Here is an 8,125-nt window from a genome sequence, read left to right on the forward strand (position 1 = left end):
ATGCCTTTATCCCATGAATGAACATAAAATAACACTCCCACTAATTCTAACTAAGCAATGCAAATTGCATGGAAAGTAAGAATGTGTGCACTCAGATCAGATGCTTCTAATAAATTTGTGTGAAGGTTGCATGTCCAAGTTGCTGACAGACAGTTCCACCCTATCAACCATAGTTTCTCATTTTCACTGCAGCCTCTCATATGTAATTCCCTCTGCTGTTCTTTGGTCTCAAAAGTACCTAGTTTACTGAAATGTTTTCTCAGCTGTGTTTTACTTTAAATCTTAGTCATTCAAAGACAGTATCAAGACAATTACTCAGTGTCTTTGAGTAATTAGTGGGTACAGATGTGGAGCCTACATGCAAACAATTTCAAATCAAAACACCAACCTGCCAAAAATCACCACGGAATTTAAAAAATATGTATTTAGTGCATTTGAAATATCTGCGAGTGAGTTGATTACATGGGAAATGGACTGTGTCTGGTCTTTGCCACTCCCTTGCATATTTGTCTCTGGTATCTGGACAAGTCTAACCAATTGGTGATGCAGTTGACAGCAGTGCCTGACCTGTGTCTGTGTCAATACCAGTGCACCTTAGAGCAGCCCACTCAACTGTACTGCAACACTTTCAGCACCAGGAAGGTAAAACCATTTCTTCTGTTTCATCTGAAAAGACAGCTTTTTGTTTTGCATGAAAAGAAGATGATAGCAAATAAATGCTCTTCCCCCTCTTTTTTTGTTAGGGCCATGAATCTACCAGGAAGAGGTTTGTGCATAAGCAGGTATGTGAATTCACGTAGGAGGAAGCTGGGTGAGTGTTGAGGACTTCATCCAGTTATAGAGTAGGAAGTGGCTGAGTTCTGATGAAGGGACTGCCTCTGATACATGCTTGTGCACACACACACTCCACATGCCCTTTTGTGCATTAGAACTGCACAACATTTTATAACAAATTGCCTGAAACGTCGATTCTCCTGCTCCTTGGTTGCCGCCTGACCTGCTGCGCTTTTCCAGCAACATATTTTCAGCTGCAATACAGACATAAACTGAACTGTGGAACTCTGGGTATACCAAATAACATAAGAAATTAAACCACTGAAAAGAAGTTAATTGAGCAGGTTGAAGAAATAGTTGTGGATAATGAATATTGGGTAGGTAGGGGCTTAATCCATTTTGAAATAGATTCACTCATTTGCCTCCCATATGCATAAGGGGAGGCAATGGTTTCATGGTATTGGCATTGGACCTTTAATGTAACGACCCAGGTAATGTTGCAAAAATATTGTGATCAATTGAGTCAATGGGCTGAGGAGTGGCAGGTGGAGTTTAGTTTAGATAAATGTAAAATAATGCATTTTGGAAAGGCAAATCAGGGCAGGATTTGTACAATTAATGGTAGGGCCCTGGGTTGCGTTGTGCAGAGAGACCTATGGGTTCAGGTACATGATTCTTTGAAATTTTTGACACAGGTAGACAGGGTGGTTAAGATGTTTAGCACACTTGCCTTCGTTGCTCAGACCTTTGAGTACAGGATTTGGGAAGTCATGTAGAGGTTGCACAGGATGTTGGTGGAGCATCTTCTGGAAGATTTGTGCAGTTTGGTCACCCTGTTATAGTAAGTATATAATTAAACTGGAGACGGTTCAGAAAAGATTGGCCATGATGTTTCTGGTACTGAAGGGTTTGAGATATAAAAACAGACTGGAAGGGCTGGGTCCTTTTCACTGGAGTGTGGGAGAAGTGGCCTTATTGAAGTTTATAAAATCACAAGGAGTATAGACAAGGAGAATGACAAGGGTCTTTTCCCTAGGGTGGGGAGATTTTTAAAGTAAGAAGAGAAAGATTTAAAAAGGGCATGAGAGGCAACTGCTGTACATAGAAAGTGATTTATGTGTGGAATGAACTACCATAGAAAGTGGTAGATGCAGGTACATTTACAATGTTTAAAAGACATTTTGAGAAGTTCATGTATAGTAAAGGTTTGGAAGAATACGGGCCAAATGCATGCAGGTGGGACTAGTTTAGTTTGGGAACACGGTCGGTGTGGACAGGTTAGAAGAAAAGGTCTGTTTCCACACTGTATGACTCTATGATTCATGATCCTGGAACACTGGTTTGAATCCTATCATGAAAGATGGTGTAATTTGAATTCAACATAAATCTGGAAATACGACAATGCAACAGAAATTTATTGTCATCCAAACGCATCTGGTTCACTAACGGCCTTCTGGGAAGGAAAACCGAACCTAGTCTGGCCAGCATGTGACTCCAGACCCACAGCAATGCGCAATTAGGGACAGGCAATCAATGCCAATATACCCAAATCCCAAGAACAAATAAGAAATAAAAAAGATTGTATTTACAGCAATTTACAGAGAAATACACAAGGAAAAAATGTTTTGACCCCAGGACATCAAAAAGCACATGGATCAGGATTAAAGTTTATAGTAGGGAAACGTAAACAGCTAATTGCTCACTACGCAATGACACAAATAGCAGTGAAAACATATGTTCTCTCTGATGTTGATTAAAGTACAAACATTGGCCAAGGCAATAGAAATATAAAGGGAGGCAAGAGATCAAAAAACCAGGAACAGTGTGCTGATGGATGTAGCAGAATATGCAAAGCAGTAAAAAAAAATATATGTATGTATATATAGTCCCCCATGTACCTGCGTGTGATACATTTCAGGACCTATCACGGATGCCTGAAACCGTGGATGGGAGTGAACCATTCATTTAAATGGGAAGTTTATCTTCCCAGCAGCCTCCTGGTCCCTGGTTCTGGAACATTCCCTGTAATATGTTTGGGCTGCGGTAAACCGAGGGTAACTGAAACTGCAGAAACCGACTCCGTGGATACGGCACTCACCCTGTAGAAATATAGAAAATCAGTGCAGGTGTAGGCCATTCAGCCCTTTGATCCTGCACCATCATTCAATTTGATCATGGCTGATCATGCAATCTTAGTATCGCATTCCCGCCATCTCCCTTAAACTGAGTATGATACCGAAAGCTCAGCTCATCCTCAACCCAAGTTCCTCACCTTTGCTTACTATTGTCCAATGTCTGCCCTGCTCAGGTGTAACTCACATAACGCATTGTGGCTCAAAACAGGTCAAATAATGAGGCAACTTAACATGAATTTAAAAATAATGAAAGACTTATTAAGTTCAGCATCCAAACTTCTTTGATTTTCCTGTCTAGTTGGGTTCAGGCAGTAAATATGTAATGCATAATCTCAGCTAAAGAACCCTTGAAGACATTGGCTTTCGGAGCACTGCTCCTTCATCAGGTGGCGACAACCGCCTGATGAAGGAGCGGCGCTCCGAAAGCTCATGCTTTCGATTAAACCTGTTGGACTATAACCTGGTGTTGTGTGATTTTTAACTTGGTAAAAACAATGACTGTAGATGCTGGAAACCAGATTCTGGATTAGTGGTGCTGGAAGAGCACAGCAGTTCAGGCAGCATCCGAGGAACAGTAAAATCGACGTTTCGGGCAAAAGCCCTTCGTCCACCCCAGTCCAACACCAGCATCTCCATATCTTGAAGACATTAACAGCCTTATGAACCAATGAAAAAATATCACTTCAGTTTGGACTGGACATAAAATTAAATTAAAATGGATGATTCTTCACTGGCAGAATCAGATGTTCCTCGTATTAATATTGAATGTACCCTGGTTATATTGCTAATAATATTATGTAATAATACTACTAATAGCTTCTCTGAGTTCTCAATATGAAGTGTTAACTGAGTGACTTGGGTTCAAGACTGAGCATTCATTTCATAGTTCAGATGATGAATTATCTACAACCCACATTAGAAGTAAATCATATACACAGAATGTTTAATGTGTGTAGCATTTTAATAAGCTCCAAAGTTTAAGTTGAACAGCCCAGCGACTGTTATCAAAGATGCATAATGAGACAAACATCAGTTTCTGCTGACAACCAACAACTTGGTGAAAGACGTTCATTGGTCAGCCTGAAACCCGTCAATGTTCCAGTACAAATAAACTCTTAAGAACTGGCAGATTTCACAAGATTACATGCTGAGAGAGACATCTATGATTGGGGGAGCCAAGACTCAATGGGAAGAGGTCACAGCCTAAGTGCATAATATTTACTTCATTAGAGGGTTGGAAACCATAACCACTCACAATGTGTGCTCCAGAGAATGTTCGATGTGAAGTATAGTTTGTAAGTATACCCCATAATTGAGACACTATATTCTGTACTGAAACAAAAACTCATCTGCAGTGTAGAAGTTGAACTGTTAAAAATTGTATACTTCCATAAACTTGATGAATAACGTACATTTTTTGAAAAAAAATTGAATAAAATAGTGGAATGAAAACAAATTAGGCAGACCAGTTATACAAGCCAAAGGCCTTAGTATAAAGAGCTGATTTCTTATGACCCAAACACTGAGGACTTTCTTCACTGAAAATTGATTGATTGATTGATTTATTATCACATGTACCGAAGTACAGTGAAAAGCTTTGTTTATGAGCAGTACAGGCAGATCATAGTAAGCAAGGATGATAGGACAAAAAGACTTAGACAGAGGAATACAGGTTACATTGCATATTAGGGCATAGAGTCCATTCATCAGTCTAATTCATCAGGGAAGAAGCTGTTCTTGAACCTGCTGAGGCATGTATTCAGACTTTGGTATCTTCTGCCTGAAGGAAGAGGTTGTAGGAGAGCATTACTGGGTGTGATGGAGCTTTGGTGATGTTGACAGCCTTTCTGTGGCAGTGAACCGTGTAAATGGAGTCCATGGATGGAAGGTTGGCTCCTGTGATGGTCTGAGCTGTGCACACAACCTCCTGTAGTTTCTTCTGGTCTTGGACAGCTCAGTTGCCATACCAGGCCATTATGCAACCAGACAGTATGCTTTCAATGGTGCATCTGTAGAGGTTGGTGAGGGTACTCATGGACAAGCCAAATTTCCTGAGCCATCTGAGGAAGAAGAGGCGTAGTTGTGCCTTCTTGACTGTCGCAGCCACATGGTATGTCCAGGACAGATTGTTGGATATCATCACTTGACGCTGTCCACCCTCTCAACCTCAGCTCTGTTGATGTAGACGGGGCGTGTTCTCCTTTCTTTCTGAAGTCAACTGACAAGTTTTACTGACCTTGAGAGAGAGGCAGTTTCATTGCACCATGTCACCAAGCCCTCTATCTCCCTTCTGTATTTTGACTTTTCATTGGTAGATATCCGTTTTACTGTGATGGTGTCGTCGATGAACTTGGAGATGGAGTTCATTTCGAATTTGGCAACACAATTTGACTTGTGAATGTTTGGAATTTGCAATGCCAGAGAGGATGCTCCATCACTGAATGTATTTAATGATGTAGATGTGCCGGCATTTGACTGGAGTCGACAAAGTCAGAAGTCACAACAGGTTCAATCCAACAGGTTTATTTGAAATCACAAGCTTTCACCTGATGAAGGAGCAGCACTCTGAAAGCTTATGACTTCAAATGAACTTGTTCGACCATAACCTGGTGTTGTGTGACTTCTGAATATATTTAAGACTAAGATCGACAGACGTTTGGGCTCAGGGAACCATGGGAACTGGGCGGCTAATGGGAAAGTGGGACGGAAGCAAAAGCAGAGCCTTGATTATAATGTATGTCAGAGCAAGCTCAATGGTTCAGGGTCTACTCCTGTTCCATGTTTTATGTTCTCATATGACCTGATTGTCTCGGAGAGAGTTGGGGTAAAATGACCTTATTTTCCCTCACTGATTTGGTCTTAATTATTTTAAACAAGTGTAGCCAGTTCAAGGCCATTGTAAAACTTGAAGACCAAACAGTGGTTGACTACTTTGCAATAACCTGTCCCTTGCGGTCAATCTGTGCTGAAAGATTTGTAAAGATTCAAATCTTTTTATTTGGGTTTGATTATGCTAGTTTTTTTTCAACAACATAGGATGCATTTATGTTTCTTTACATCTCCACTGTCAAGGCTTTAGCTTCCTGTCATGCTAATTAATGTCCAGTGCAATTTAATGGTCATTTCATTACCTCATCCAAACAGCTACTGCTGACATTAGAGCACAAAGTGCTGGGCACATCTTTTTATTTTGGATTGTGGACAAATTGGGGAAAGGATACTGCTTTAAACCAGGGGAACGATGGAAGGAGATGCTTCAGTTTTAAAACTGGAACTCACGGACCTGCATTCAAGTAATGTTTTGATTTTGAATAGATTATCCTTGTTTCAAAGTTTCTCAATATGACTCACCTCTTCTCTGTCTCTGTCATCTCTTCCAGCCCCAAACTCTGAGTTCCTCTAATTCTGTCCTCGTGGCCATCCCTGACACTAACTCCCCTGAGTTGGTGGCCATGTTTTCAGTTGCCTAGGCTCCAACCTCTGGAAATCCCTCTCTGCCTCTCTTCCCTTTTCCTAGGCACTCCTTAAAATTCCTGTCATTGACCAAACTGTTGCGGAAGACAATGCAACCTTGTTCACACAGAGACCAGGTAAATCAGCATGAGCCAAGAAATTAATCCAACACCAGCTAGACCCTAAGGCATTAACTAATCTGAAAAAGTGACGTAATAAATGATCACTCCTATAATCCTGAAATCTACTGGTCCTGTTCAAATGTAAAACTTCAACAAGGTAAAAGATAGGCAAGAGCCATCCCTAAGTTTTGTCACACTGATAGAAATTGTTATAAATGTAGATTCATCAAGTCTTCAATAAGCTAAGGCCTAACTTTGAGGTTACGGTGATACAATATCTGTGAATACACTGTACATGATGGGATGTGCTCCAAGCTGTACAAGGTCCAACTTCTTATTAATACATGAACACATGACTACTGAGGTCACAACAACATCACAGCTTACTTCAGAGGCTTATCTTTCCCAAAACGTGGTGAAACAAAACAATTTTCTTTCCCTACAGAATGTAGTGGTAGATCTTGTCTGAAACAATGTAGAGGTAAAGTCACTGTAGGACTGCTCACCCATTACAGAGAGACAATTGATGATGGTTTAATCTAAGTTTCAGGTGAGGGGAGAGGTTGAGAAGGCAGAATCATCCTGGTAACTGCAGGCAGTGCAGGAATTGAACCCACATTGTTGGCAACACTACATATCACAAACCTGCCATCCAGCCTACAGAGCTAAAGTTGAAAGAAGTCTGATGCAGAACAGATTTGGAAAGGTGGGGTGGGGAGCACAGGTTATCTTTTCAGATGAAAATTAAATCAATCTGGCTCAAAGGTAGAAGACAGACGGTGGTGGCGGAGGGTTGCTTTTCAGACTGGAGGCCTGTGACCAGTGGTGTGCCACAAGGATTGGTGCTGTGTCCACTGCTTTTTGTCATTTATATAAATGATTTGGATGTGAACATGGGAGGTATGGTTAGTAAGTTTACAGATGACACCAAAATTGGAGGTGTAGTGGACAGCAAAGGGGGTTACCTCAGATTAAAATGGGATCTTGGCCAGATGGGCCAATGGACTGAGAAGTGGCAGATGGAGTTTAATTCAGATAAATGTGAGGTGCTGCATTTTGGGAAAGCAAATCTTAGCAGGACTTATACACTTAATGGTAAGGTCCTAGGGAGTGTTGCTGAACAAAGAGACCTTGGAGTGCAGGTTCATAGTTCCTTGAAAGTGGATAAGCAGGTAGATAGGAAAGTGAAGAAGGCGTTTGGTCTGCTTTCCTTTACTGGTCAGAGTATTGAGTACAGGAGTCGGGAGGTCATGTTGCGGCTGTACAGGACATTGGTTAGGCCACTGCTGGGAAGATATAAAAGAGAACTAAGGGGTAACTTTTTCATGCAGAGGGTGGTACGTATATGGAATGAGCTGCCAGAGAAAGTGGTGGAGGCTGGTAAAATTGCAACATTTAAGAGGCATTTAGATGGGTATATGAATAGGAAGGGCTTGGAGGGATATGGGCTGGGCGCTGGCAGGTGGGACTAGATTGGGTTGGGATATCTGGTTGGCACGGACAGGTTGGACTGAAGGGTCTGTTTTCATGCTGTACATCTCTATGACTCTATGGAGGTTACCTCAGAGTACAATGAGACCTTGATTGGATGGGCTAATGGGCCAAAGAGTGGCAGGTAAAGTTTAATTTAAATAAATGTGA

This window comes from Chiloscyllium plagiosum, chromosome 27, assembly GCF_004010195.1.
Source record: "Chiloscyllium plagiosum isolate BGI_BamShark_2017 chromosome 27, ASM401019v2, whole genome shotgun sequence".
In the NCBI taxonomy this organism is placed as follows: Eukaryota; Metazoa; Chordata; class Chondrichthyes; order Orectolobiformes; family Hemiscylliidae; genus Chiloscyllium; species Chiloscyllium plagiosum.